The sequence below is a fragment of the Clytia hemisphaerica genome, unplaced genomic scaffold, assembly GCF_902728285.1.
Source record: "Clytia hemisphaerica strain Z4C2 unplaced genomic scaffold, Clytia hemisphaerica genome assembly, whole genome shotgun sequence".
In the NCBI taxonomy this organism is placed as follows: Eukaryota; Metazoa; Cnidaria; class Hydrozoa; order Leptothecata; family Clytiidae; genus Clytia; species Clytia hemisphaerica.
Window position 1 is genome coordinate 1,623,187 of NW_027103587.1, and position 21,073 is coordinate 1,644,259.

At 36.0% G+C, this 21,073-nt stretch overlaps 1 long non-coding RNA gene across 1 annotated transcript; it reads left to right on the plus strand.

The window, feature by feature from the left end:
- Positions 1 to 718: 718 nt before the first annotated feature.
- LOC136801460 (uncharacterized) lies at positions 719 to 20,735 on the plus strand. Its single transcript, XR_010845857.1, has 3 exons — positions 719 to 822; positions 19,185 to 19,303; positions 20,442 to 20,735. It is a non-coding gene; the product is annotated as an uncharacterized lncRNA (long non-coding RNA).
- The last annotated feature ends 338 nt before the right edge of the window (positions 20,736 to 21,073 follow it).

Here is a 21,073-nt window from a genome sequence, read left to right on the forward strand (position 1 = left end):
AATCTATGGTTCCAACAAGGCAGAAAATCTAGCCTGGAAGCCAATGAATCTCTCCTTAATCGAAATGACCAATGCATCAAAGTAGAACCGCTGAATTCGCCATTCTCGCCCGTACTATAAATTCTGAAAAACAACAAAATACACAGAAATCTCAATAAATTTAATAAGCTCTGATTTTAATTATTTTCCCTTTCTTCGACTTCAGTTGAGAGCATTGTTCGTATTAACAGTCATTTTAGTTGTCGTCATCCCTATTGTCTTGAAGACAAAAGCAACTACCAATAAATCAATAGGTATTTTCATTGTTTATGACTGGACATTTGTCACGTTTTTATTTAATTTTTGTGAGCCTCATCGTGCTTTGCAAAAATGAATTCTTTGAGGCTTGAATATGCTTATACACATAAAAAAAATTACACTTTATTCATTTGGGCAATTCGGGAGATTGAATATGCTTTGAAATTTTAAAACCTGGGACTCAGCAAATGCTTAGACAATGCTTTTAAGTTTCTCCAAAATTTTAGCTTGGATATGCTTATAAGAGTTATGCTTATTTAAGAAAACGTGCATTCACGTCATCGATTCACCCATCTTTTCTCTAGTCACAGAAAGTCATAAAGGGTTAAGTAGATTGCAATTCTGATGATGAAAAGCACAGGATTAAATATTTAATATGTTAAAATGTAATATTTAATCGAAAATCCTTTTATACAGGCATTTGTCAAGGATTTTTGCAACAATATGCACCTTATGTTCACAACGTAATCAATCGTGACGTCATATTTTGGAAAATCATTTGGTACAATGTGTATATCGCACTAGGTAGGTACAGTACAATGGGCTTTTCCAGAAAAAAACCGTATACTCCCTGTTGAGGAGGCCCATTTCCGTTCCAAGGGGGTAAGGTTTGATATGTAATGGAATTCCATAGGGAGATACAAAATCTGTCAAAAATAAATTGGAATTCCATGGGGGTAGCCTTTTAAATCCTACTGAAATTCAGAATTCCAGAGGGGTTTAAACCTGAAATTGCCTGGAATTCCAGAGGGTTACAGCATTTCCAGCCACAGAGGGATGAACCTCCTCAACAGGGCGGGGGTATACAGTTTTTTTCTGGAAAAGCCCATTGGTTTAAAGCCTGGTTTATTAAGGATTTGAAATTCTTGGATGTGAAATGAAGCCACTTATTTTCCATCCAAAACGTATCGTAATCCTCGTAGTTTTCACACAAACGGCAGATTGTTCCGGAATGTCCTTTCCAGTTTGGACTGGATAGCTGAGTCGGTAGAGCAGTTGCACTAGTAATGTGAAAGTCGTGAGTTCGAATCTCACTTTCACTCCTCAGTTTAATAGTTCGCTATCAAAGTGAGTTCAATGCGCACATATATAAGTGTAGTCACAAATGTAAGTCTTTGATAATGATATTGTTGAATGCCAGATTGAAAGTTAAATCCATCTTCAGGATTTGAAAACTATGCCGCGCGAAAATAAAGCTAGGGCTAGATTTAAGGGCTCTGACCATAGTCCAAAAATTTATTTTGGTATTTGAACATAAGAGTTATATTTCAGGTTCCTTAACACTTTTCACAAAGAATTGCCTTTATAAATTGCTTTTTAATCGAATCCCTTTAAGACTTTGCGTCCCCGATGAGTGTCGCCATCGCAAAAAAGCAAAAAAAAGTCGATGTCGTCCAATTCTAATGAAATTACGAATATAACGCAATTAAATGGTGTAGAATTTAATGGCAATATTGTTTTGGGTCTTACAGGGGGTAAAATTGGGGATTTTGGGCCCAATTCTGGGCTTTTGGGGCAAAAAATGACCCAAAAATGAAGTTTCTCCAATTTCGATGAAACTTTCCACTTTCTGACTTTTATCCAATTTTTCATGTAGAACACGAATATGAAACTCAAAATTCTTCAAAATTCCTGAAATACCCTCAAAAAGGGGGGTTTTTGGGCCCGATTCTGGTCTTTTGGGGCAAAAAATGACCCAGAAATTAAGTTTCTCCAATTTCGATGAAACTTTCCACTTTTATCCAATTTTTCATGTAGAGCACGAATATGAAACTCAAAATTCTTCAAAAGTCCTGAAATACCCTCAAAAAAGGTATGAATCCGAGTGTGAAAGTGATTTTTTCTCCAGTGGTGATGGAAATGAGTTGAGTGATAATGTTGATGAATGTGATTATGATCCTGAAGGTGTTGAGAGCGATGAAGACAGTGCTGGTTGTTGTAAATGGAGAATTTCCTCCCAGACAAAATTAGAGATCATAAAACCATCGCCAAACCTTACTGAGTTTGGAAAGCCAAGTATGGAATTTGACACTGATGTACAGCCAAATGACCTTGTTGAAAAGATTCTTGATGAAGAGTTCATTAACAAATGTATTGACTGTACCAATGCACATGGTCGTAATGACCCGGTGTATACAAAAGAAATTAGTGTTATTGAAAAAACTGAAAAAGGACGATCCTTGATTCGTGGTTTTTTTTTGCTTTGAAATGGCATCTATCTCTGATACGCTACCCCCAGAAAAAGTGGGCCTGGAGTAGTGATACTTTAAAATCACAAACGGAAGTACAAAAGGTCATGACTTTTATTAAATTTAAATCATTATTGAAACATTTTCGGGTGACAGATGCATCTAATCTATCTGAGAGATCATCGGTATCTTATCATCCTCTACAAAACATACAGGCGGGTGTAGATATGATAAAACGTAAATCGCAAACGCTTTGGTCTCCTGGATTTAAAATGTGTATTGATGAGGGGCGTATCCGCAGTAAGAGTAAACGAAACAAATTTAAGATAAGAAATCCTGACAAGCCGATAAGAATGGGGTGGACCGTCAATAAAATTGCTGATCAGGGAGAACTTGGTGGATATTACACATACAACCACTTGGTAAAGGTCGGCAAGCAAACGTTCACAAACACGGGCTCTAGAAAAAAATACAACACCGTTGAGCAACTTTTACAGGGGCTAAAACATATGGGAAGACTTGTGGTGATGGATAGTGGATTTCCAACTATTCAACTTTTGAAAGATGCAGCTAGCATATGGAACACCAGAATCATTGCTACTGTTCGTGGAAATACGGCCCATCTTCCAAAGAAACACAGTTCATTTCTAAAGAATACCAAATCCTTTGTCAGAGGATACTCACAGTCCCTGCATCACAAAATTTGAATTTAACATATTGGAACGATAATAATGCAGTTTGCTTCCTTGACAATGATGCTGATTCTGCCAGGGAAAACTGGTCTTCAATTGAGGTGAACGTTTGAATCGATTTTCATGTTTCAAGAGTAGAATTGGATCATGTTTGAATTTGATATTGAATATCCTATTTCGTTAAAGCTTTTAAATTAATTTATCGTTTCTCTTCACCTTTTGGTTTTAAAGGAATAGATTCTATGAGAATATCAGGGTGAGACTTTTGGTTTAGAACGATATTGGTCTATAGAACTAAATAATGTCCATGCTCAAGCCAAAGTGCACTGTTGGCGTCAAAAAACGCGTATGAGAGTGTTTTCATTTGACAAAGATTGAGATTCTCTGTATCATCGGAAAGTTTATACAACGATTTTCTAAATACATAACTTGTAGTTGATTTTCATAACTGTTACTTTTGGTGCATTTTCCTTACAAATGATTTATTGTTTGAAAAGTTTCGATTACTTTTCATTCGTGTATTATTAGTATAGTATACGGAATATATGATTGATATATGACTATTAACTTGTTGGGGCAGAAACAATGAAGGGTGACAATAGAAGGCTGTGTTCGTAACACTTGATGTGAATGTGTTCAAACTAAAAGAGAAAAATTTGACTAAGTCTTACAAATTGTCTCTGAGTCTGAAAAGTATAAGTTTGAAAAATATAAGTCTGAAAATCTAAGTCTAATTTGAAATTTATATGTCAGTACAAAGATTGATTTGAATATTTGAATTGAAAAATGAAATCTAAGAGTATATGTATAATTTGTATGTATATGTTGAAAAAAATGTAAGTAGAAAATAAAAATCCAAGATGGCCGACCTAAATCCTACAAGTGCATGACTAAGCAAAAAGAAAGCACCCAGGTAAAAATGGCAAACAAAAACAAACACTGAAAAGCAAACTTACCAGCTAGCCTGGGTGTGAATGTTGTGAAATGTGAAATGATGTTTGAGTTTGAATTTGAATTATTGAATTTGATGTTCACCCTTCAAGTGTCTCTTGTGAAATGAATAGCAGGTCTGAGAGTGACTCTGCAATTTATGCACTTTGATGTGTAAAATACAGACCAAAAATTTATAAATTAATTACGCAAAAATAAAGCAAAGTTGACTAAATAAATATTGATTTGATGAATAAATTAACATAAATTAACATAAAAATGGCCAAAAGGGACAAAAACTCCAAATGCAAAAAACAAGACAAAACACAGACCAGACTGAAAAAATGCCAAAAGGCAGGAAACTGAAAAGACGAAAAGAACATGAAACTTAAAACAAACAAAACTGCAGCTGATGCTGTAACACTCCCCCCACAAAAATATTGAATTGAAAAATATATTTGTATTTGAAAAAACAATTTATTTGAATTTTCCCATTGATCATATATTCAAGTTGAACACTTGAAAAGTTCTTTAGATAGATCTAGTTCATCAACACAGTGAATTAATATCAGTGATCTCACAGATCTTGTAGTCAGACGTTTTACATTTTCAGATGAATTTTGGTATTCAACGACAACTTTTCGTATTTTGTCATCACGATCCACTTTCACTTCTTTGATAATCCCATATTGATACGTGGATGAAATGACGGAATCCTGTTTTGTGAACAGAACAATATCACCAGCCTTGACGCTTGTTTGAGTTGAACCATTTTGGTTGTTCAATAAGATTTGGAACATGTGACACTAGCCATGAGTCAAACCAAGCGTTGTAGATCTTTTGGTTCGATCGGATAATCTTGTCATAATCATTTTCAACAGATAAGGTACCACTTGGGCCACGATTGTTGTTTCGCCCAAGGATTAAGCGGTTTGGTGTTAGCAAGTCTCCCATTTCGAAGTTTCCTTTCACGTTTCGAACAGCTATTGGTGCATCATTAATGGAGTTTGTGAGGATGGCTGCCATTGTCTCCCACTGCATGATTGAAAGTCTTTCGTTGTGCATTGATTTTTCTAAGGATGATCTGACCTCACGAATTTTCCTCTCAACACGGCCATGATGATTATGACCACCAACTGGGCATGTTTCAAAGTTGATTTTTTGATCTCGATGAAGTTGGAATGCGATGTCAACAATGTCGAGTTTCATTGTCTCACAGCCCTTGATGAGCTGACCTCCTTCGTCTGCCAGAAGTTTGTTAGGATATCCAACCTGACAGGAGAAACGTGTGAAGGCTTGCAAAAACGACGTAGTAGAGTAATCCTCCATTACTTTGATGTTAACAGCAGTTGTTGTGGCGCAACAGAATACAACCAGCCATATCTTTACGGTAGTGCGTTTGTGATGTTGCGAATAGCTTGAAAATGGTCCTGCAAGATCCACTTGTGATATGTAAAATGCAGGTGCGATGATGAGGTTGTCTTGTGAAAGTAGTCCCATTTCCACAGCGATTGTCTTTTTGTTGATATAGCGACAGCGTGGACATGAAGAACGTATGAAGTTGACGAGTGATCTTCCTTCTAAGATGTATGCGGTCTTGAGGACTTCTCGCCAAGTTGTTTCAACACCAGAATGTTTGACGGTGCTATTCCAGTGGATGTCGTTGATTATGCTGACAGCCAATGGTGAGTGTTTATCGATGATTGGCACACAAAATGACGTTGATGTAAGATCTTTCATGGTTGATGTCATTCTACCAGCAACTGTAATCGAGTCTTCTGGCAGTAAACGACCAATGTGATGAAGAATACCATCCTTTTCAATTGATATCTTGCCAACCTTTTGTTTGACGAAATGTTTGACCTCTTGAGTAGCCTTCTGAAAGAAATATCTCTCAGCTTGAGATATCTCCTCATTTTAAGGATTATGTGTGGTTTAATTGAAGAATTGATCTTTGTTTTCCCTTTAGTGCGACAAAGTTTGATGAAACGTAACATTATTGCGAAGACACGCATAACTTTGGTGAAAGAATGGCGATTTGGGTCAACCACATAATTGGAGAACTTGTATCTTTGTTGCGTTTTGTTGAGAAACTCATCAGTGATTAGTTGATTGTGATAGACAGAATGAGTTGAAGGAATCTTGGCTTCACGATTAGCTTGTTCCAATTCCACCTGGCTGAGCCTTATTTCTTTGGCGGTTAGTGCTGGGAATTCTGATACTTCTTGCGTCATCCACTGGAATCCATTGATCCACTGGGAAGATTGGTCAACATCGGTCATGGTTGTACACCTTCTTGTTCCGATGTCAGCGATCATGTTGTTTGATTGGACGTATTTCCATGAGGTAATGTCTGTTAGTCGGTGAATCTCGTTTACACGGTTGCGGACCCACTGCTTGAGTTGTAGTGAAGTGTTGTTGATCCAATAGAGGGTGATTTGCGAATCTGTGAACTTGGAAGCTCCAGTATGTGTTGAATGGAATGACTTTCTTACAACTTCACTTGTGTGGGTATTGATGATTGATGCATACAGTTCCCCTCTTGGTTGAGTATATTCATCCGGTACAAGTAGTGAGCGGGCGAAGATCAATTGACAGGAGTAGTCGCCTTGTTTTCGTTTGAATCGAGCATAGATAGATGAGCATGCTAGATCCTGGCTTGCATCACCAAAATCGAGAGTTGTGATGTCTAGATTAACTGCATCTGGTGGCACAATAGCACGGTTGAATTTGATGGATTTTAGTTCTTGAATCATTTTGAAATGTGATGACCAAAGATGTCTGAGATCGTTGGGTAGAATATCATCCCAATCCATTTTGCGTTTGACGAGAGTGTGGAGGTCCATTTTCAATGTTGCAGTAATAGGCGTTAGAAGTCCAGAGATATCAAACACTTCAGATGCTTTTGAGACACACTGTCGACGCGTGAGATTGAGTGGTATTTCTTTGATTTCATTGGGTTTCTTGCCTCGATATTTTCTTGCAAAGTTCAATTCTTGGATATCCAGGCTGATTTGATCTTCCAATGGATACCATTTGAGACCAGCCACTGATACAGTCTCACCATCAGCTGTTAGTTTGTCATGTGGTTGTTGATTTGAGAAGGTGAATCCTTTTAGTGAAAATCCACCATGATTGACCACCAGTTCTAAGTTGTCGGCTAAGTGGTTGGCTTCTGACTGTGATTGATGACCGGTTATGCAGTCATCCACGTATACATCATCGGTTATGATCTTGTGAACTTCCGGGTACTGGTCTTTGAAAATTTTTGCAGTTTCACGAAGCGCATGCTCCGCCTGGTTCCCACTTGATTTCACGCCATAGATAAGGGTTTTTATGACTTTCTCTTCGGGCGGTTTGTCTGGGTTGAGATTTTCTTCCCACAGATAACGTTGGAGACACCAGTGAGTTTGATCGAGTTGTATGGTGTTATACATTTTAGCAACATCTGTGTGGATACCAACCTTGTGTCCCCTCCACCGCAGGAAAATTTCTAAGAGCTTATTAGTGTTATTCCTTCCTTTTGCAATGATGTCGTTGAGTGAGAAGCCACTTCCGGTCTTCATTGAAGCGTCGAACACAATACGGCACGGAGTTGACACTGAGTTCTCCTTCCATACTGCGCGCCATGGAATAAAGTTGTTGATATTGGTGTTTCGAAGTGTACGTTGTACATCTGGGCTGAGGTTTTTTAAATAATCCACGTAGCCAAGAGTTTGAAGTTTTTGCTCTGAGTTGAGGACATCTTCCTTGTCTTTGGAGTACTTTGATAGCCGTCTCAGTTGTTGGTTGTAGATCTGGAGTGCAATCTTTCTATTTGGAGAAAGATATAATGATGGGTCATGTAGAAGTGGTAAAAATGCAGTCGAATTTTGCTTGCAAACATCAACATTGATTGATTCATTGATAACATGTTGTTCAACTTCTTCTTGTACACTCATGACCTCGTCAGTTGTTGAAAGTTCCTTACAGGATTTACAGCCACGACAGTTGATACATCTGTATTGGAATTCGCTTCCAACGTCTTGTGATTGGTTGAAAAGTTCAGACTTCTCTTCAATGGCTGAGTTTGATGTAATGAAGATGTCGGTATTCTTGTTGGTGTATCCGAGCAGGTGAAGGTCAGGATTGACATGATATCCCAACTTAAACAGCTCGTGTTGATCATTGATGAATTTATTGGTGTTGAAATGGTGATCTTTGATGTTGTTGAAGACAGGGTGTGGACCACCAATAACGCCGGTTGATCCGTCTGGACTTTTGAAGCATGATCTGTAAATCGTCAGTCCTGATGGCATCTTGAATACCTCCTCCGGGAAGTATCTTGAATATTTGATGCCAATCATAAAATCTGTATGACCACCAACTTGTTTTGGGACCAGAGGAAGATTGCATGGATCACCACCAGATTTGGCATAATCTTTACGAATGTCGTTGATGACTTCACCGTCCAATTTGTATGTCGGAAACTTCTGAGTGATTTGGTCCAAGCATGGTCCAACGAGAGTTGCATCTGTTCCATCAATGAGTGGAAGATCAATTTTGTAGGTGCCGTGCTTGCTTTGACTTGATATGCCACCAACCCCGCCCATTGTGATAGGACCAACGTATTGTTGATTTGCTCGGTTGCCAAGTTTTTTGATTGCATGATGACGTACAATGAAGTCGTAGCACCCAGAGTCATAGAATATGGTGAATTGTTTTCCATTGACAGAGATTGGTTGTAGCATGAAGATTGCTTCTGGATCCTCATCGTTTGAATCGTTAGCAGAATGGAAGGTCAGCGTTATTTCTTTAGAGTAGGCTGGCACAGGTTGTCGGATGATGCATCTGGTTCTGTAATGTTCTAGGATGTCCAGGTTTATTTGGTTCGTCTTATGTTCTTCACAAACGAGGATGTGCTTCCTTGGCTTGAAAGGTTGATGGTAAGGATGCTGGCATATGAACGTCTGTTGACATTGACCCTCTTTGTGTTTGCCTTGGTCACGTCGTGCCCCGGGGAAGAGACACTGGTAGCAGAGATTCTTCTGTTGCAAGGTTTTGAATCGCTCAGCTGGAGTCATTTCGACGAAAACTTTGCAGGAGAAATATTGTACTAGCTTTGTTCCACTAGGACCATTGGTTTGTGTATGATCTGTTGCTCCACAGATGTAGCATGAAGATTGGTCAGGAAACGTGTTGTAAGTTGATCGACCTCCTTTACCACCTCCGCCTTTGGGTTTTTCGGTGTCAGGTTGTTTGTTTGATTTTTGGATGGCAGCTTTCTGTTGGTGAACTTTCATCTCTTTCTCCAGAAAATCAATCAGTTGTTTCCACTTGTACTTGCCGCTCTTTGGTTCTTCACAAGTAAGAGTAAGCCATCTCATCATTCGTTGATCACCAAGTTTTTCACTGACTTGGTTCAAGGCGTTACTGTAGTAAAGTTCATTTTCAATATCATGAGTGGCTGCAAGTTGCATTAAATCTCTCATAGAATTGGTTATTTTTGAAAGAAAGTCAATTGTTTTCATTGGATCTTTAGATTTGGTTTCAATACTGTACAACGATTGGAGCTTGTGTTGAAGTAAAACTTGCCGGTCGCCGAATACGTTTTTAAGTCGACCCCAGATGTCTTGGATGTTATCGATGTTTCGAACGAGTGATAATGCTTGACCATCCAGATGATTGTTCTTTAGTAATTCAGCTTGCATTGATTGTGGTACAGAGTCCTCATACAGTTTCTTGAACTCTGCGATGAATGTGTATATATCAATTGGAGAATCATAGCCACTAAACGATTTGAGTTTGATGTTCAGTCGCCGCTTGTTGAAAGTTTCGAGTTTGTCAAGTTCTCTCGACTTGAGTTCGTTGTTAAGTTTCTTTTCATACTCCTCCTTTTTATCTTGCAGAGAGGAATATGATGATTTCAGTTCTTTGTATTTATCCATCGGTGGACGTAAGTAAATAAGTTCTTGTAGTTTATTGGAAATCTCCTTCAGTTCTTTACTTTGTGTTTCAAGAAGAGTCTTGCGTTGCTTTAAATCGACATTGCTGATAAGACTGACAGAGCATAACATCGAGGCAGTGAGAAAGTTTATAGAACGATCAATTTCGCTTACAATGAAATCTGATTTCTGTTTGTCTGCATTGGTTTGTATCTCAGTGTTTACATCACTACTGTCTTTGAAGAATTTGTTAACTCGTCCAATATATTGAATGATATCATAACACAGCATGGTAAACGGTTTGGAGTATGATTTTTCATAATCATCCTTTGATAATTGTAGTTTGATCTTTCTATTAGTGTTTTTGTATTCAGTACGCAATGTTTCTAGCCTTGTAACGCATTCTTTCATCCTCTCAGGGTGTATCATATCGACCGGATTGTCATCAATGGTATCTGTGATATCCTCATGAAGTTGCGCCATTAGAAGAAAAAGTTCATTTGTACCTGTATTTGTTGTATCAGTTGGTGGAGTGTCACGTGGTTTGACATCCATTGGAGTTGGTTGAGGTGGGTCCACTCTGGTCCGATGTGGAATGATCTCGGTGAGAGGTGGATCGCCATCAGTTGGAAGTGGTAGGTCGCCTTCAAATAGGGGCGGATCCGACATTGATGGAAGTGAATCTGTTGATTGAGGTGGAAGTAATTCCTTGGGTTGATTTGAAGTTGCTTGAAGTGGAGGTGTGGTCTCCTTTGGCTTTGATATTTTACGACCAGTTTTTGAGTACGAGTTGAAATCGAATCTCTCCTTTGGTCGTGTTTGCATTGAGGTGCGATTGAACCCCTTGCTGTTTGAATGTTGGGGCAGAAACAATGAAGGGTGACAATAGAAGGCTGTGTTCGTAACACTTGATGTGAATGTGTTCAAACTAAAAGAGAAAAATTTGACTAAGTCTTACAAATTGTCTCTGAGTCTGAAAAGTATAAGTTTGAAAAATATAAGTCTGAAAATCTAAGTCTAATTTGAAATTTATATGTCAGTACAAAGATTGATTTGAATATTTGAATTGAAAAATGAAATCTAAGAGTATATGTATAATTTGTATGTCTATGTTGAAAAAATGTAAGTAGAAAATAAAAATCCAAGATGGCCGACCTAAATCCTACAAGTGCATGACTAAGCAAAAAGAAAGCACCCAGGTAAAAATGGCAAACAAAAACAAACACTGAAAAGCAAACTTACCAGCTAGCCTGGGTGTGAATGTTGTGAAATGTGAAATGATGTTTGAGTTTGAATTTGAATTTGATGTTCACCCTTCAAGTGTCTCTTGTGAAATGAATAGCAGGTCTGAGAGTGACTCTGCAATTTATGCACTTTGATGTGTAAAATACAGACCAAAAATTTATAATTTAATTATGCAAAAATAAAGCAAAGTTGACTAAATAAATATTGATTTGATGAATAAATTAACATAAATTAACATAAAAATGGCCAAAAGGGACAAAAACTCCAAATGCAAAAAACAAGACAAAACACAGACCAGGCTGAAAAAATGCCAAAAGGCAGGAAACTGAAAAGACCAAAAGAACATGAAACTTAAAACAAACAAAACTGCAGCTGATGCTGTAACATAACTGGTACTAGCCGTATGCGCAGCGTCGCACGCTGCGTGTCCCAATCCAGTGAATCACTACACATCTAAAAAATTCTAAAAAAGATAGCCAACGATTGATGATTTGATTTTGATTTTAGGAAATAAAGGAGAAAAAAGATAACATTGCATTGCTACTTTTAACCACAATTAAATAAATGGCTTAGCAAAAGTATATTTTAGATCTTCTTAGCCATCGTGGCTAGCCATCGTGGTTGGACATTCGATGGTAACTTTGAAAGACTTTGAAAAGTTTTGAAAATGTTAGGGAGCCGCTATTGTAAACAGAAAGTTTTAAAGAGCATCTGAATAGGAAATTCTTTAAAATGACAAAAAAAATTTGGGAAGAAGGTTGATTTTCACGCATCAAGCTCCAAACTTGGTGAATAGAAAATAGTATCTTGGGGTCTCAAAGTTAGTCTAGTGGTAGAAAATCTGCTTAAGGTGCAAAAAGATGATGGTTCAACGCCATGAAGAGAAGGCTTTGTATAGGGCTTTGTTAGATTTTCGAAAACTTTTTACAAAACGTTGTAAACACACACACGTTTAAGCGTATTAATATATAGATTAGAGAGACAATTTCAAAGTGAAAGTTTGAAAGACACTCTTGCTATACCCTTGAATGAAGTAATTAATTTTACCCAAGCCACAGTTGGCTTACTGGTTCAAAAGAATGCACATTCTTCAAAAAGACCAGAGTTCAAAGCGGGACAAAGTATAATATAAAGATGCTTTGAAAAGTTTTGAAAGTGTTAAGGAGCCGTAAACAGAAAGTTTTAAAGAGCATCTGAATAGGAATTCTTTAAAATGACAAAATAAATTTGGGAAAAGGTTGATTTTCACGCATCAAGCTCCGAACTTGGTGAATAGAAAATAGTACCTTAGGGTTTCAAAGTTAGTCTAATGGTAGAAAATCTGCTTAAGGTTCAAAAAGATGATGGTTCAACGCCATGAAGAGAAGGCTTTGTAGGGCTTTGTTAGATTTTCGAAAACTTTTTACAAAACGTTGTAAAAACACACACGTTTAAGCGTATTAATATATAGATTAGAGAGACAATTTCAAAGTGAAAGTTTGAAAGACACTCTTGCTATACCCTTGAATGAAGTAATTAATTTTACCCAAGCCACAGTTGGCTTACTCGTTCAAAAGAATGCACACTCTTCAAAAAGACCAGAGTTCAAAGCGGGACAAAGTATAATATAAAGATGCTTTGAAAAGTTTTGAAAATGTTAGGGAGCCGCTATTGTAAACAGAAAGTTTTAAAGAGCATCTGAATAGGAAATTCTTTAAAATGACAAAAAAAATTTGGGAAGAAGGTTGATTTTCACGCATCAAGCTCCAAACTTGGTGAATAGAAAATAGTATCTTGGGGTCTCAAAGTTAGTCTAGTGGTAGAAAATCTGCTTAAGGTGCAAAAAGATGATGGTTCAACGCCATGAAGAGAAGGCTTTGTATAGGGCTTTGTTAGATTTTCGAAAACTTTTTACAAAACGTTGTAAACACACACACGTTTAAGCGTATTAATATATAGATTAGAGAGACAATTTCAAAGTGAAAGTTTGAAAGACACTCTTGCTATACCCTTGAATGAAGTAATTAATTTTACCCAAGCCACAGTTGGCTTACTGGTTCAAAAGAATGCACATTCTTCAAAAAGACCAGAGTTCAAAGCGGGACAAAGTATAATATAAAGATGCTTTGAAAAGTTTTGAAAGTGTTAAGGAGCCGTAAACAGAAAGTTTTAAAGAGCATCTGAATAGGAATTCTTTAAAATGACAAAATAAATTTGGGAAAAAGGTTGATTTTCACGCATCAAGCTCCGAACTTGGTGAATAGAAAATAGTACCTTAGGGTTTCAAAGTTAGTCTAATGGTAGAAAATCTGCTTAAGGTTCAAAAAGATGATGGTTCAACGCCATGAAGAGAAGGCTTTGTAGGGCTTTGTTAGATTTTCGAAAACTTTTTACAAAACGTTGTAAACACACACACGTTTAAGCGTATTAATATATAGATTAGAGAGACAATTTCAAAGTGAAAGTTTGAAAGACACTCTTGCTATACCCTTGAATGAAGTAATTAATTTTACCCAAGCCACAGTTGGCTTACTCGTTCAAAAGAATGCACACTCTTCAAAAAGACCAGAGTTCAAAGCGGGACAAAGTATAATATAAAGATGCTTTGAAAAGTTTTGAAAGTGTTAGGGAGCCGCTATTGTAAACAGAAAGTTTTAAAGAGCATCTGAATAGGAATTCTTTAAAATGACAAAAAAAATTTGGGAAGAAGGTTGATTTTCACGCATCAAGCTCCAAACTTGGTGAATAGAAAATAGTATCTTGGGGTCTCAAAGTTAGTCTAGTGGTAGAAAATCTGCTTAAGGTGCAAAAAGATGATGGTTCAACGCCATGAAGAGAAGGCTTTGTATAGGGCTTTGTTAGATTTTCGAAAACTTTTTACAAAACGTTGTAAACACACACACGTTTAAGCGTATTAATATATAGATTAGAGAGACAATTTCAAAGTGAAAGTTTGAAAGACACTCTTGCTATACCCTTGAATGAAGTAATTAATTTTACCCAAGCCACAGTTGGCTTACTGGTTCAAAAGAATGCACATTCTTCAAAAAGACCAGAGTTCAAAGCGGGACAAAGTATAATATAAAGATGCTTTGAAAAGTTTTGAAAGTGTTAAGGAGCCGTAAACAGAAAGTTTTAAAGAGCATCTGAATAGGAATTCTTTAAAATGACAAAATAAATTTGGGAAAAAGGTTGATTTTCACGCATCAAGCTCCGAACTTGGTGAATAGAAAATAGTACCTTAGGGTTTCAAAGTTAGTCTAATGGTAGAAAATCTGCTTAAGGTTCAAAAGATGATGGTTCAACGCCATGAAGAGAAGGCTTTGTAGGGCTTTGTTAGATTTTCGAAAACTTTTTACAAAACGTTGTAAACACACACACGTTTAAGCGTATTAATATATAGATTAGAGAGACAATTTCAAAGTGAAAGTTTGAAAGACACTCTTGCTATACCCTTGAATGAAGTAATTAATTTTACCCAAGCCACAGTTGGCTTACTCGTTCAAAAGAATGCACACTCTTCAAAAAGACCAGAGTTCAAAGCGGGACAAAGTATAATATAAAGATGCTTTGAAAAGTTTTGAAAATGTTAGGGAGCCGCTATTGTAAACAGAAAGTTTTAAAGAGCATCTGAATAGGAAATTCTTTAAAATGACAAAAAAAATTTGTGAAGAAGGTTGATTTTCACGCATCAAGCTCCAAACTTGGTGAATAGAAAATAGTATCTTAGGGTCTCAAAGTTAGTCTAGTGGTAGAAAATCTGCTTAAGGTGCAAAAAGATGATGGTTCAACGCCATGAAGAGAAGGCTTTGTAGGGCTTTGTTAGATTTTCGAAAACTTTTTACAAAACGTTGTAAACACACACACGTTTAAGCGTATTAATATATAGATTAGAGAGACAATTTCAAAGTGAAAGTTTGAAAGACACTTTTGCTATACCCTTGAATGAAGTAATTTATTTTACCCAAGCCACAGTTGGCTTACTGGTTCAAAAGAATGCACATTCTTCAAAAAGACCAGAGTTCAAAGCGGGACAAAGTATAATATAAAGATGCTTTGAAAAGTTTTGAAAGTGTTAGGGAGCCGCTATTGTAAACAGAAAGTTTTAAAGAGCATCTGAATAGGAATTCTTTGAAATGACAAAAAAAATTTGGGAAAAAGGTTGATTTTCACGCATCAAGCTCCGAACTTGGTGAATAGAAAATAGTATCTTAGGGTCTCAAAGTTAGTCTAATGGTAGAAAATCTGCTTAATGTGCAAAAAGATGATGGTTCAACGCCATGAAGAGAAGGCTTTGTAGGGCTTTGTTAGATTTTCGAAAACTTTTTACAAAACGTTGTAAACACACACACGTTTAAGCGTATTAATATATAGATTAGAGAGACAATTTCAAAGTGAAAGTTTGAAAGACACTCTTGCTATACCCTTGAATGAAGTAATTAATTTTACCCAAGCCACAGTTTGCTTACTGGTCCAAAAGAATGCACACTTTTCAAAAAGACCAGAGTTCAAAGCGGGACAAAGTATAATATAAAGATGCTTTGAAAAGTTTTGAAAGTGTTAAGGAGCCGCTATTGTAAACAGAAAGTTTTAAAGAGCATCTGAATAGGAATTCTTTGAAATGACAAAAAAAATTTGGGAAAAAGGTTGATTTTCACGCATCAAGCTCCGAACTTGGTGAATAGAAAATAGTATCTTGGGGTCTGAAAGTTATTCTAGTGGTAGAAAATCTGCTTAAGGTGCAAAAAGATGATGGTTCAACGCCATGAAGAGAAGGCTTTGTAGGGCTTTGTTAGGTTTTCGAAAACTTTTTACAAAACGTTGTAAACACACACACGTTTAAGCGTATTAATATATAGATTAGAGAGACAATTTCAAAGTGAAAGTTTGAAAGACACTCTTGCTATACCCTTGAATGAAGTAATTAATTTTATCCAAGCCACAGTTGGCTTACTGGTTCAAAAGAATGCACATTCTTCAAAAAGACCAGAGTTCAAAGTGGGACAAAGTATAATATAAAGATGCTTTGAAAAGTTTTGAAAGTGTTAGGGAGCCGCTATTGTAAACAGAAAGTTTTAAAGAGCATCTGAATAGGAATTCTTTAAAATGAAAAAAAAAATTGGGAAGAAGGTTGATTTTCAAGCATCAAGCTCCAAACTTGGTGAATAGAAAATAGTATCTTGGGGTCTCAAAGTTAGTCTAGTGGTAGAAAATCTGCTTAAGGTGCAAAAAGATGATGGTTCAACGCCATGAAGAGAAGGCTTTGTAGGGCTTTGTTAGATTTTCGAAAACTTTTTACAAAATGTTGTAAACACACACACGTTTAAGCGTATTAATATATAGATTAATATATAGATTAGAGAGACAATTTCAAAGTGAAAGTTTGAAAGACACTCTTGCTATACCCTTGAATGAAGTAATTAATTTTACCTAAGCCACAGTTGGCTTACTGGTTCAAAAGAATGCACATTCTTCAAAAAGACCAGAGTTCAAAGCGGGACAAAGTATAATATAAAAATGCTTTGAAAAGTTTTGAAAGTGTTAGGGAGCCGCTATTGTAAACAGAAAGTTTTAAAGAGCATCTGAATAGGAATTCTTTAAAATGACAAAAAAAAATTGGGAAAAAGGTTGATTTTCACGCATCAAGCTCCGAACTTGGTGAATAGAAAATAGTATCTTAGGGTCTCAAAGTTAGTCTAGTGGTAGAAAATCTGCTTAAGGTGCAAAAAGATGATGGTTCAACGCCATGAAGAGAAGGCTGCGTAGGGCTTTGTTAGATTTTCGAAAACTTTTTACAAAACGTTGTAAACACACACACGTTTAAGCGTATTAATATATAGATTGTTGTAAAGTTGTTTTTTATGTGTGATAGGAATTTAACTATAATTTCCATCAATATTATTTCATACTTCTCTGCTCAATCAAATTATGTTACATAGCTTTCTAGGGTTACCTAGACAACAAGAACACGTTAGATGAACTTAATTATACCCCTGTCTCGCCAGAACACATTATTTTTAGCTGATTGATTTTCGAAGCTCTGATCAGAATAAATTAAAATTTCTAGCTGAAACATGCTCTCAGAACACAACGGAAAAAAGGTCGCCTCGCCGGCTGCTTTCGCGGACTGTTTCTCTGAAAACCCCTCTGATTTTCGTTTTCTGGAACAATTTTCAGAGTGATTTTCATATTTTACAGGAAAAAGTTGGGGGCGAAAACCCTCTTTTTAGGGTATTTCAGAGCTTTCGAATAATTTTGAGTTTCATTTTCGTATTCTACATGAAAAATTGGATAAAAGTGGACAGTTTCATCGGAATTGGATAAACTTGATTTGTGGGTCATATTTTGCCCCAAAAGCCCAGATTTGCCCCCAAAACCCCCCTTTTTGAGGGTATTTCGGGACTTTTAAAGAATTTTAAGTTTCATTCTCGTGTTCTACATGAAAAATTGGATAAAAGTGGAAAGTTTCATCGAAATTGGAGAAACTTCATTTTTGGGTCATTTTTTGCCCCAAAAGCCCAGAATCGGGCCCAAAACCCCCTTTTTGAGGGTATTTCAGGACTTTTGAAGAATTTTGAGTTTCATATTCGTGTTCTACATGAAAAATTGGATAAAGGTGGAAAGTTTCATCGAAATTGGAGAAACTTCATTTTTGGGTCATTTTTTGCCCCAAAAGCCCAGAATTGGGCCCAAAATCCCCAATTTTACCCCCTATAAGACCCAAATACACAAAAAACAATATTGCCATTCAATTCTAATCCATTTAATTGTGTTATATCCGTAATTTCATTAGAATTGGACGACATCGACATCGACTTTTTTTTGCTTTTTTGCCCTGGGGACACTCATCGGGGACGCAAAGTCTTAAAGGGTTAAGAGTAATTAAGAATTTAATTGCAAAAATGACGTTATGAACTTTAAAAATATGTTAATAATATGTTGCATCACCCTCTTTTACAAAAAATGCTTAGTTTTAATGGGTAATTAACTTTTTTGTTAAAAAAATTTCTTTACACTGTCCGCAAAGAATTGAACTATTTTAAATTTTGCGGAAAATTTTTCTAAAAAGATGTGTCAAAAGTTATGACTGTTTTTTAAGCAAGATCCAGATGAAAAATTGATGAAAAACCACTATTTTGAAGATTTCGAGACAAAGAAGCATTTACAAAAATTTTCCGCAAAAATTTTTATTGTTCAATAAAAAAAGATACACCATCTACTGCGAAAAATTTTTCAAAATGTTTTTTCTTCGCCGAAACTAAGCTCTTCAAAGTTGAAATACTCTTCCTCGCAAAAGTCTTCATTTTCTTCTTCATCAAATTTTTTCAATGCAATTTTTGAATTTTCAGATTCAGGAATAGTTTGTCTAACAGAAAATGTATAACATGCCATAGTTTTGTTGGTTACATCAGTCAGAAAACACATTTTAAACACGGCAATTATGAAAAATTCACTATGGTCAGAGCCCTTAATCCGTCATTCTAAATGCAGCGCAAATCTAAAGGCTTCACCCTTTGTTGGTTGAGAAAGGACGAAGATTCCTCTCTATAATTTAGACTCAATGAGTACAAGTATGTAAATCATTATTTTTTCACTCGCTCTTTTTTAGTAAATGCCTTATTCAGAAACAGTGTTGAAAGCACTTGTTATAGTTTATTTGACTTTGTTGTGTATTATTTTTCTGAAAATATTTCTTTACAGAAAGTAGGCTAAGATTTTATCATCTCGTAACAAGTCACAAACATGCTACGTATCTTGTGTTGGATGAACAAATTGTTCGATTTTGGCTTTGATTCCAACACTTTAAACTAGCATAATGAAACTGTAAGATCGATCGAATGGAAAATTTGGATAAAAGTCTAGATCTAATTTTCTTAAGAAATACAGTGTGATTAATGACGAGCATCAAATTTATTAATTTTTTCTAGGTCCACACTGCATTGGCTATTTGGTTCCCAATTCTCTGGGAATGCAATTTGCATATGGTATATGGACGAATGGTACCTTTCTTCCTGGCACACTGACTTTCTTTTACACCAGTATCAACGTAAGTGATTACACTTTTTTATAAGAAGAATGATAGGCTCAAAATTGCCAAAAAATAAGAACAAATTTAGAAGAACAGACGGCCTGGAATTACTAAATTTCAAGCAATTGATGGTGTAAAGTAGTAAAAAATGGGTTATAAACCCTAAATAACTCTATCTCCCTAAAATAAGAACAGGATAAGAACAATTTGACACTAAAAGTGCCAAAAAAGTAAGAACAGCTGAGCCTCATAAAAAATTTACTGGTTATAAAAATAATTGTATGCAATCTTTATATTTCCAATATGTTTCACATATCCTAGTAGCATTACCTCGGTACTCTAGTTTCTCTTTCAAACCAATTTATATTTGGAGAGATATCAACTTTCAACAACAGCATCAACATCAAATTTTGCGAGGCTGACAAATCGTGTTATTTACGAAAAGTTTTTAAACGATAATAGACCTTTTCATAAATTACGTCACGATCATCACTTGCCTCGTATTCAAACAATTACCATATGTTCCTTGAGATATTAAATTATTTTTTTATGAATAGAAAAGAGTTAAAAAAAATCCGTTGGAAGTTAATCACCATGGCGATAATTTCAAAACGAGGCCGTTTTTTTCTTTTATAAGCAATTTTATAAGAACGCGGGGCTGAAAATCGAACAAAACTCAAGAACAATCCTAAGTCTCAGATTTCAGAAATCATTACGAAAGTACTGATTTTACCTTAAACCCGTTCTAAGTTTTTAAGTAAAGAAACTTAAGTAAGGCAACCCCACGTGACCTGTAATTTTTGGGCATTTGGCTAATTTTTTTCGATTGCGATAATTAGTTCCCGTTAAAGTTAGTTTCTTTAAGGTACTTACCGTAAGTTGTTCCAATGTCTAAATCCCTCTTCTAATTTCGATACCGTTTTTTAAAGCTGACAATAAAAAAAAGGTCTGGATCACTGATAGACAAAAGATTTTTTCATCCCTGATTGCTGAGCAAAAAAGATTAGCGATTTCGACCTTCATATTATTCCTATCCCTAAAGAAGGATGTCCGAATTAGAAGAGGAATGTCGACATTAGACCAACTTAAGGTGCTCAAGTCACAAATCGTATCAAGACTTTAATCTCCCAAATTTCTTCATTTCTTTTCATTCTAGATACTTGTTTTCAACGGTTTATCCATTATTTCCATCGGACAAATTCTCCACACTAAGAAGAATCTATTCACGTGGAAACGAAATAAACGGGTTATCGTATTATCTTTGCTTCTCATCTATTATTTTTATAAGACTTTCATGATGTATTGGATTGCTTATGGATGGTTGGCAGCTTTTACAAATGTTTCTGGTTTTTATACTGTACCTTTTTATATACATCTTCTTCAAAAAGCAACAAACTATAACTAGAGGCCGTGCTTTTCAAAATACCTTATCGGTCCTTATTATGCGAGACCAATTTAATTTGTTGTTCTACGGGAGCGACCAATTTAATTTGTTCTACGGGCGCGACCGACCCAGCATTTGCTGCAAACGAAACAAGAGCCGCAAAAGATGCGGTTAAAAATTTCCTCCATAACATCTATATAATATACATAACGACAGTGTCAATAAAAAAAATGTAAAAATTAGACTTTTTGCAATGTAATGTAGTCAATCAAAAATGAATTGAATGTTGAAAGCTCGAAACTTTCTACCCGAAGGTCAAATTCAAAATATCATTAAATTCAACTTCCATAAGAAACAACATCAAAAAATGTAAAAATGGTGCCACATCGATTTATTGAGCTTCT